Raw genomic sequence first — 9,778 nt, 5'->3', positions numbered from 1 at the left:
CCTCTTTTGCTGCCTCCTGGGCATTGAAGTCCCTTGGGTTCCTGCCTTTGGTGAACCCGAGAGCTTGTCCTGCTTGGAAACTTTCCAACCTTCCCTAGATCCAAAAAAGTCACCTCCCCACGCCCTTTTTCTAAGCGCTCCAGGCTTTGGAAATAGGAATAAGAAGATTTAGATACAAACTGTGGCTTCTCTCCCTGTGTAACTATGAGCAAGTTAATGTTTCTGGGCCTCAGTTTTCACATCTTTAAAATGGAGGAATAATGTTTACAATCATATGCTAAATTAACATGGAAGTGCTTTGTGAACCATAACACGTCCATAAAAATGTAAGGGGCTATTATTACTATAAATTAAATCTGATGTATTAATAGCTTAATGAATTAACGCTCCCAGGTTATCAAGGCAGCCTGATGAACTGGGAATCCCTTTGAAGCCAGAGAAATCAAGTCTGCCATTAATTACTTGTGTGCCTTTGGGAAAGATCACTTAACCTCTCTGGGTCTCCATTTCTTCATCTATAAAATGAGAACACAATACCTACCTGTAGTTTGTTACTGGGTGTCTGCTGAGCCATAGGCCTGCTCAGCTGACCAGGCCTGGAGTGGGAAGGTGAGGGGAGGAGATGGTTGAGCGTTGGGGTGACATCACTACTTTAAATTCTCCAGGTGATTCCAGTGTTGAGTTAATAAATGTAACTCCTGCTGTCCCTTCTCTCTCCCTTTGGGATCATGACCCAAAGAGTAGCTAAAGGTGACAACCTTAGGCCTGGGGGCAAGGAGGTAAGGAGGGCACCTCTGTATGGGCAAGCCTTTCAGATTCCCTCAAACATAAGCAGCTGAGCATCGGGGCTGCCTGTTTCCTGAGGGTATTTAGGTCGAAGTTGTTAAGTGACATAATGCCAATGTCTCCATCCTTCACCACCCCCACCAAGTACAAAGGATCTTATTTTTTAAAACTCTGCTTAATGATAGGTATATACTGAAATGTTGGAGCTGCCTGTTCAAAACATCAACAACATACTTAAATGTATAATAAGCACATTATGCATTTAACCTGGGGTTAGACAGAGATTTGTCATCTTGACCATATGTGGAGCTGTCAGGGAGAGGTTTCCAGGAGACCACGTGGGTCCCTCCAGCCAGACCACGTGGGTGCCCTTCTATGTGGGGCTGGTCCTGGGCCCATGTTTGGATCATTTTGGCTTGGGAATTACAATGAAGCTTTGTGTTTATATTATGTATTTGCTAGCGCGTTTTTGGAGCTGCTATAATTTAGGGCCTCTACTCCCAGAGATAGGGGGCAGTGTCCCCTTGCTTTGTCAAAGGGGTGGCAGAAAGAGCAAGAACAAGACCCGGGAGTCTTGGCTGCTAAGGTCCATCCTTCCTCCCTTGAGCAGATGTCTTTGCTTCCTTTAGATCTTTCCCTTCCCGGAGTAAATGCCTGCTTCCACCTGCAAGAGGCCTACTGGGTGGATCTTGCGATAAGTAGTGCAGTTGGTTCTCAACCTGGCTAGATGGCAGAATGCCTGGAGGTCATGGTGCTGTTTTGGCTACTGTGTATTGACCATCTATGTGCCAGGAACTTTATGTGCATTATTGTGTCTCATCGGTCTTACACCCTGCAAGGTGGATATATCCCTACTTATTTTCCCATGATAACACCAAGGCTCAGAGAGGTGAAATAAGTTGTCCAAAGTCACATAGCTAGTAGGTGGCAAGACCAAGATTGGAAACCAGGGCTCACCGGCAGACTCCACCCTCAACGCTAAGCTGCACTCGTCCATGAGGCCCAAGTTATCCAGCTCCACCAGCTCCTCTGGGGTAGAGAAATACGAGGATTCATAAGCAAGCCTTGCCTCTCCACAATACAAACAACCCAACAGGCAGAACTGGAAGAAGTCCTGCCGTCCTTCCAGAATGGTCTCCTCTTACCTCTCTGACCGCCACACACAGAAGGAAGGACATTTCTCTCACTCTGGCAACAGGGGACTCTTCCCAGGCTTGTCTGGAACGTTCATTGTGTGGACACATCTAGAACACACCACGGGCCCTCAAGACTTGTCTCTGGCTTTCACACTCAAGGTGTCCACTCTGCTTCTGTGCCCATCCATTTCTAGTCCCCCTGGGCAGCAGAGGCCAGAGTCGTAATGAATTTATCTTAAAATCTAGTCTTGATTTTAAAAAGTCAGGTCCGTAGAATCTTCCACTCACAGAACTTTAAAGCTGGAAAGGATCTTATAGATTCCTGACTTCAGTCTCCTTTGTTTACAGTTGGGGAAACTGACATCTCAGGCAGTGTAGACACCGTCGAGGTTATGCCACGAAATTAGTGGTCAGAACACAGCGTTACTAAGAAAGGCTAAGTCGTGGGTTCCCTTTGCCCTTGTCAGTGTGTCCCAGAGTTCTGTTCCTCTCTGACACTTTGATTCCTTTTCTAGAACCTACTTCTGGGAACACTCCATCAAGAGATGAGGCAAGGTGGGCAGGGCCTGTGGGCACAGAGGAGGGGACAGGAAGTCACTCACCCTCAACCTGAGGCCACAGCTTGGGGTCAAATGCAGCCTGGGGACATCCTGGTCACAGAGCATCTTTGCTTCAGAAGCCAGGAATGTTTTGAGGCCACGACCGCCATGTGGCAGGAGACAGACAGGGCATGAGGCAAAGCCTCTCACATGGAGGCCAGTAGGAGCACGCCCCACTGACAAGGGAATTGAAGGCCTGGGTGCTGGCTCCCGCTCCCCCAGAGGACCAGCTCTGATCTTGACAGCTGTGGCCCCCGCACGGCTGCTGGCGGGCGGCAGGTGCTCAGTGTGTGACTGCCTTTGAATTTTAGTATATGTGCTGCCAAGGCGAGCACTGCGTGACTGCCTTTGAAACCACCTGTGGAACCACACGTGGCGTCCAGGTGCATTTTTGACGTTTCTCATCTTGTTTGGGACAAAGAACAGTATCTCACTCTTACTTCCCAGGTTCAGTTCTGAATGACGTTAGCTGTTTTTCAAAAATCCAATCTATCTTTAAAGGAAGACGATTGGTTACTATTACGATCGACAAGATTCCAAGGAACGTGCCACAGACTTTGAAGGCATCTCTACAGGAAGAGTTCCCAAAAGGCTCAGCTCGGAGCAGTGATTCTCAACACTCTGCATGTTAGAACCGCCTGGGGAGATGTGCTAAATCCCCATGCCCTGGCCCTGCCTGCCTAATTCAATTAAATCTCGGGAGGCCAGACCCGGCATCAGTATATTAAAGCTCCCCAGTGGTCCCAAGAGGCTAGGTTGAGACGCAGTAAGTGGAGTCTCCCAGGCTGCTGACTTTGAAAAAGTTTGGAAAGCACAGTGCCCATGTGATTGCTCCAAACCATCCTTAACCACCTTGTCATTCCAGTTTACCCCCAACCATGGGTCACGCCTCAGTTCACTTCATTGATCTCATTTGATTCAGGTGCAGCCGGACGTCCCAGATGGCAGCTTATAGATGGCTCCAGCCTGTTACACACCTTGAGGTCTGTAAAACAGAAAGGTCTTGCTGTCATTCCACTATTTGGTCCCAAGCTTTACTCTCTTTGCCTCATCATCTTTGCTGCTGGAGAAATCCAGGTGTCTGCTGGTGATCTTGGAAAGTTACTTAATGTCTCTGGGCTTTGCTTTCTTTCTTCTTTCTTTCTCTCCTTCCTTCCTTTCTTCCTTCCTTCCTTCCTTCCTTCCTTTTAGAGAGAACGAGAGAGAGAGAGAACGCAAGCATGTGAGCACGAGTGGGGGGGGAGGGGCAGAGGGAGAGGGAGAGAGAATCTCAGGCAGACTCTGTGTTGAACACAGAGCCTGATGTGGGCCTCGATCTCACGATCCTGAGATCATGACCTGAGACGAAATCAAGAGTCAGAGGCTTAACCAACTGAGTCATGAGGCGCCCCTGGGCTTTGATTTCTTTTTCTATAAAATGGGAAAAATACTGATCTCATAGCTTTGAAGAAAGAAGTAAAGAAAACTGTGTTGTTTAAATGCCTGGCCCAATGCCTGTCCATGGGAATAACACTCACTGAACAGTAGCTAATGTTTGTATTCACTGATTAACTGGGCCCTTCATTCTAATGCAAAAGACCCAAAGAGTTTATTTTTAGAGAGGATATTATAGGGGCTCCTGGCTGCCTCAGTCAGTAGAGTGTGCAACTCTTGATCCTGGGTTGTGAGTTTGAGCCCCACGCTGGGTGTAGAGATTACTTAAAAATAACAAATCTTTTTTTTAAGATTTTATTTATTTATTTGAGAGAGAGAGAGCACATGAGAGGGGGAGGGTCAGAGGGAGAAGCAGACTCCCCGCTGAGCAGGGAGCCCGATGCGGGACTCGATCCCGGGACTCTAGGATCATGACCTGAGCCGAAGGCAGTCGCCCAACCAACTGAGCCACCCAGGCACCCAAAATAACAAATCTTTTAAAAAATAAAGAGGATACTATATTGGTCAGTTCTATTTTAATGTGCATAAGAAAGGAGAAGAATTTCCACTTCTTCACTCTTCACTGCTCAGATGTGAATACTGAGTTCACAGCTACTTACAATGATAGTTAGTGTCTCTCTGGTGGATGTTGATCCAATGCTATCATCACAGGGGTGGCCGCATTTCAGGGCTATAATGGAAAGCCGAAGGTGGGAGAGTCCTTTAAGATGCCATCCTTCAGGGGCGCCTGGGTGGCTCAGTCAGTTAAGCGTCTGCCTTCGGCTCAGGTTATGATCCTGGGGTCCTGGGATCGAGCCCTGTGTTGGATTCCATGCTCAGTGGGGAGCCTGCTTCTCCCTCTGCCTCTGCCCCTCCCGTACCCCCCCCCAACTTGTGTTCACTCTCTCTCTCAAATAAATAAGTAAATAATCTTTAATTAAAAAGATACCATCCTTCACAACTGAAAAGAACAACTCAAAACTTTGACATACCTTCAGGTTCTGACTGCTTTCAAAGTCGAGCACAACAGATCTGGGGAGATGAGATCCCCAACCGGCAATGGTTATAATCCCTTATGTTTATAAGATGCTTTCAGATTTCAAGTGTTTCCCACATTCATTGCAGTAACCTTGGGAGAAAGACAGGGGAGCCTTGTACCCATTTTACAGATAAAGAAACAAAAGGGCTGACGTTTCTCAACAGAACTGGGGCTGAAATGTCTGATATTTCCAAGAAAGCACGCTGACTCCAGTAGCTGCAAGAGGAGAGATGGAGTCCAGTCAGTAGCTGTTTAGTATTTACTGCCCTAGGCCGGGCAATGTTTGAGGGTCGGAAGGACAGTGAATGGTACGGACATGGTGCTGTCCCCATGGAGCTTGATCAGGAGAGTCACTCTCTGTTTCCAGTTTGTTCCTCTGCTCAGGATGGTTTCTCTATCCAACCTGACCTTAGCAATGAGTCTCTAATGTACATCTCTACTGGGTGTGCGCTCCAGAAAGGGCAGCTACTTTTGCTCATCAGCCAGACACAGGCTTCCTCCAAGCCCATGGCTCATGACACACCATTCAGTTTGGTCAGCTGGTGCCCTCCTAGGCTGGTGATCAGAGCCCCACACGTGTCATCGCTCATGCCACAGACGTTTGAGGTCTGTGGGCCAAGCGTGAGCCCCGCGGCCAGGGACCCACCCTCACTTGTCAATCCAAAACCAACAGAGGTTACTGCCTTCACCACAGCTTGGATTATAGATCTCTGGCCACAGGCCTGGTGACATCTGTGTCAGGTGCCGGAGGTAGAAGAGTGGGATCCAGGGAGGCTGGGGAGCTATTTTCATCTTGTCCTGCCAGCTTAAAACACAAGCTTCTCTTGTGCCTTATTTAGACGAGTCATCTTGACCTAAAAGAAGTCGAAGCTGTGACTCAGTTGAGCCCCCAAGTTGCTCAAAGTGCTCTGGGCTCCTGTCTGGGGCTATTCTGGAACAACATCTCTAGACGGTGTGAGGTGGCCACCATGTCTAGGCAAATGAAGGAACTTTTGGAAATCATTCCCCTTGGATTTGGGGGCCAGAAGGAAAAACACTGGTGTTTGGGATCCCAGCTTGCTGTTTTGGCCCACTCTGGTTTTAAATAACACGGGTGGGAGGTGCACCCGTGCATTCAAAGGGAAGTGTGTTTCCATTCTTCTTAAGCGCAGTGTGTGGAACTTGCAGACATATCAAGGGAAGCCCAGAGACCAGATCCCACCGAGGAACCACCTTGCTATATGCACCAGGGACATACTCCCTTGCGGGAAGGGCCACTTGGTGGGGTAAACACACTCATTTCAGACCTCTTCTCAACACCAGGCTGGCCTGAGGGAAGAGTGTGGAATAGGGCAAGTTCACCTCTGGTGTCCTGTGCTGCTCTCTGATCCCTGCACGACCCCCCTACCCCGGCCCCACTGTTGAGTCCTGTCTGTGGCTTCCTTCCCAGGACAGTAACCTGTGCTCCAGAATAGTCTGTTTGCCTTGCCACATCCACATCATTAAACTATTGCTTTTTCTTCGTGTAGAACCTCCAGTGGCGGCAGAAAAATATGTTCTTCACTTGGTCCCAGGGTCCAGCCTGCCTTGTGTCAGGATCTAAGCAGGATGCACAGACAAGAAGGGGCGGCCAGGTGTGAGGGCAACTATGTGAGTTCTGGGGACTTGGTTCGAATGTCACCCATGCTACTTCCTGGCTTCATGACCGTGGTCTAAGGCTCTTCGCCTCCCAGCCTCCGTTTCCTTTTCTGTGACAGTGTCATGGGCCACCCATCTGAAGAAACGATTTCTATCAGCAGCTTCAGACAAACATAAGCAATAATGATGCACCTTGTTCAAGTTTTGAAATCAGCCTTTGGTCCATTTTCAATGCCCATGGCACCCACCATCCACTCCAACACCGACAGGTTTGACTAAGTTGCAGTCAGTGGCATGGCAGCGACCCTCAGAAGCATGTGTGTGTGTTTAGGCTCTGCAGCCAGACCATTTGGCTTGTATCTGAGGGCTTCCACTTCCTGGCTGAGTGGCCTTGGGCTGGCGTCTTGGTTCCCTCATCTAGAAACGAGGGTAATAACAGTACCCACCTCCCAGTGTTGTTACGAAGCTTAAATGAGTTGATTCACGTAACGTTCTTAGAACAGGGCCTCGCATCCAGAAGGCACTCAATAAATAGTGTAACTAGCAGTTTACATTTGTAGAGAATGCGCAGATGCATCATCTAATTTGTGTTTGATTCCCACAACACCCTATGAGAGGCAGAGAATCATATCCATTTTGCAAATAAGGAAACTCGGATTCCAACGGATGAAATGTCTCACCTGAGAAGAGAGCCCAGGTTTTCTGACTCTTTCTATTGTTCTCTACCACACGGACAAAAGCACTCTTAAAACTAAACAAAAAAGCCCATTACGGTCAAGTCATAGGTCAGTGTTTTTGGAAATTCTTCCAAAAGGAAGGGCTAGACAAAATCAAGCAAAGGTTTAGATGTGGCCTTTGAGTGGTGGGCTCCCAATGTTTGCAGCTTTGCAGAATTGCCCAGTCAGGGTGACAAAGGTTCTCTAAAGATGACCCCAGAGGGATGGTGAAGTTTCCCCAGAGATGAGTCTTGGGGACAGTCTGGGCTCTTTCGGGGCTGCTGGTGGGGAAGAGGGTGAGGAGGTGAGAGGTCGGATGACTTCTTCCAGCTAACAGTACTGAGAGAGTTTCTTCACTGAAGTTCCGCTGCCCTTATCAAGTTCCCACTTCAATTTAAAAATGAAAATGAAAAAATTTGGTTAAAGGCAGCACCCGATATTCCAACCTGAAACCCAGTTCCAGAAACACTAAGGAGCAAATGTAACCAGAACCCTGTGCCTGTGGAAACATCGATAGCAAAGCACCAATTCCTTCATTCTGTTCCTCCATCCATCCATCAGTCTATCCGTACAGCCATTCTTTCATGCCACATGTATTCATTAAGCTCTGACTCTGAAGGCCACCTCATGAGTTACTCATGGCTCACCCAGTGGTCACACTTAGCTGTAGCTAAGAACAGTAGCCCTGGCGCCTCGCCTCAGGAGGCAAACCTGGCTCAAAGTAGCAGATTGGCCTCTTTGGTTTGCCCCTTCCCTCCCTCCTTCCCTTTCCATCTGGGCCAGTGTCCTCAGACGTGGGGAGGATGGTGATTTCCCAAAGCACGGCTATTATTTTGTTTCCATATTTGGCCCACCTGGATGTCATGCGTTTAATTTGAAGGCACCATTAGACCCTGTTTTTTCCTTGGCTTCTTGGAAACAGGTCCCCCTAGAACTGCCTCTTGGGTCCTCCCCTACCACATACAGCTGGTTACACCTACAACCTCTCATCAGAAGAGCCCAGAATGATGCCTCCCTATTGCCACGGTCAGGCATCTGTGCCTGAGTCACCTGGCTGTTGGCAACATGGATGCCCCAAGCTCTTCTCCCCTAAGTGTGGGGGGGGGGGCGTGGAGGAGGGGAGGGCGGGTGTGAGCAAAATGGTGAGCACACAGTGCCTGGATGCAGGAGACCTGCGTGCTTCTTCATTCTTGTCCTGAATCTCCAGTAACTCACTTGCTCTCAGACCTCAGGCAAGCAGTTTCCCCTTTCTCCAGTTTCTTTATCTGTCTCTCAAGGATGGGTACCTGCCTTTGGCTCTAGGGAGGACCACTAGAGGGATGTCACATGCTAAAAGGCGCCAGTCTTATCTAAAAATTAGTTATTATGGGTGACTGGTTGCTATAGGGACAAAAGAGAGTCCTGCTGATTCAGATGCCTGACTACTGCCCCTTGCTCAATGCTTTTAAGATGAACCACCTCTGTGACTGGGCCGGAGGTTCATGTCCAGGGTGTTCTAGAAAGGGTTGAGAAACCAGAAGTCTGTCACACAAGTTCATACAACTCACACGGCAAGTACTTAGAGATGATATCACTGTTGGTGCCTGTGGTTGTAAAAATGCCACATGGTTTCAAAATATTGGGTGTCGTAAAAGGCACGGGTCTAAGAATATTCATCTGTGTAGGTAGGTCTTTTATGCTTCTTTTTCTCATCGTCTGCGTACACATCTCTGTTCCTTCATAGAGGTAGCTCACTTCATTTATTTAAAAAAAAATTTTTTTTAAAGATTTTACTTATTTATTTATTTGAGAGAGAGAGAATGAGAGACAGAGAGCATGAGAGGGAGGAGGGTCAGAGGGAGAAGCAGACTCCCTGCCGAGCAGGGAGCCCGATGGGGGACTCGATCCTGGGACTCCAGGATCATGACCTGAGCTGAAGGCAGTCACTTAACCGACTGAGCCACCCAGGCGCCCTATTTTTAAAAATTTATTTTGCCTTTTTATTCCCATTTCCCCTGGTATTACTCCCTTAAACTGGTCATAATTAAAAAACAAGGTTAAAAACAACAATTTGGGGTTCATTGTTCTTACCTGTACTTATTGAAAGTTTTAATATCCTGTTCCAATTTTTGAATGGGATGGATAGAATATTTTATGAATGGTGAAGCCAGCAAGCAACAAAGCTTATTTTTTGCCAACATACTAGAAGTTTTACAACAGAATGTTTCAGAACTTTTTGCAGAGGATTCTTTTTTAAGATCCTCAATGGGAACAAAATCTTCCTTTAAGGGAGGATTTTTAGAAACAGCCAAAGAGGAGTTTGGATTTGCCTCTGATGCTTTTTTTTTTTTTTTTTTAAGATTTTATTTATTTATTTGAGAGAGAGAGAATGAGAGAGAGCACATGAGAGGGGGGAGGGTCAGAGGGAGAAGCAGACTCCCTGCTGAGCAGGGAGCCCGATGCGGGACTCGGTCCAGGGACTCCAGGATCATG

The sequence above is a fragment of the Neomonachus schauinslandi genome, chromosome 9, assembly GCF_002201575.2.
Source record: "Neomonachus schauinslandi chromosome 9, ASM220157v2, whole genome shotgun sequence".
NCBI classification, from domain to species: Eukaryota; Metazoa; Chordata; class Mammalia; order Carnivora; family Phocidae; genus Neomonachus; species Neomonachus schauinslandi.
The sequence above is the reverse complement of the archived record's forward strand: the minus strand, read 5'-3'. Positions refer to the sequence as shown.